The sequence below is a fragment of the Chiloscyllium punctatum genome, chromosome 36 (genome assembly GCF_047496795.1).
Source record: "Chiloscyllium punctatum isolate Juve2018m chromosome 36, sChiPun1.3, whole genome shotgun sequence".
NCBI classification, from domain to species: Eukaryota; Metazoa; Chordata; class Chondrichthyes; order Orectolobiformes; family Hemiscylliidae; genus Chiloscyllium; species Chiloscyllium punctatum.
The window spans coordinates 38,587,593-38,588,566 of record NC_092774.1 but is presented as its reverse complement, the minus strand read 5'-3'; the positions used below and the strand labels follow the sequence as shown (position 1 = coordinate 38,588,566).

The 974-nt window shown below is 47.9% G+C and overlaps 1 non-coding gene across 1 annotated transcript; it reads left to right on the top strand.

Annotated features, from left to right (window-relative positions):
* The first annotated feature begins 554 nt into the window (after nt 1-554).
* Nucleotides 555-628, top strand: trnan-guu (transfer RNA asparagine (anticodon GUU)). The gene has a single exon. It is a non-coding gene; the product is annotated as a tRNA-Asn (tRNA).
* The last annotated feature ends 346 nt before the right edge of the window (nt 629-974 follow it).

The window sequence follows — 974 nt, the reverse complement described above, 5'->3', positions numbered from 1 at the left end:
TGGACATGAGGCAAGGGAAGAGAATTTGGCAAAATATTGTCAGTTAGGAAATGGAAAAAATGTGCAAATGTTCATGAAGCAAAACAGAAATCCCAGTATCCAGCTTTGTGATCCTTTAGGAACGATTTGGGAAGCGGATTTAGAGGAGAATGAAAGATGACCGGTCCGATTGAGCAGAGACAGTCCAGACACCGTCCCCTTGTTGAAGAGGCCGGGAGGTTGACTCTGATGTTCTCGGCACATGAACTGATCTGAGACATTGAAAGAATTGTCGTTCCTGCACATCATGAATTCAAACCCCTTCTCCCCTGCGAGCCAAGGAGTGAACTCGGGAACAGGCAAAACACTGAAAGGCTGGAAGGGCGCCGGCCCCGGTGTAAGAGAGCTAGTTCCTCGTGACATGGATGTGTCTGCAGACTGTCCCCGGTATCTCCACAAGAGATCTCCCAGGCTTGATTATGGAAAAGCAAAACAGATAGACGACAATTGTAATTCCTGGCGGGGAGGCTGAATTATAAAATCAATAAACGATGGTGCCGCCCGTGTCTGCGACTGTCTCTGTGGCGCAATTGGTCAGCGCGTTCGGCTGTTAACCGAAAGGTTGGTGGTTCGAGCCCCCCCAGGGGCGGTGTGTTCGCTGCCCTTCTTTGGCTTCGAAGCTGTGCGCTTTTGATGGGGTCAGGAAAATGTTCCCCAAACGGAAATCTTCTCCACAAAGGGGTTTCTGAATTGAATTAATGTCTAACGGAAGGGATTGCGTCTGCTGAGAAGACGAGACCAAAAGAGAAACACGGCAGGTTTGACAGTACCTGTCGGAGAAAGCAGAATTTTGAAATGTTGCCTCTGATTCTCTTTCCACAGATGTTGCCTGACCTGCTGAGTTCCTCCTGCAATTTCGAACTGAATGTTCATTTCATCTTTTGGGGTGAAACACCTAAATATCTGCAAACACCATGTGCAGATATTTAACCCTT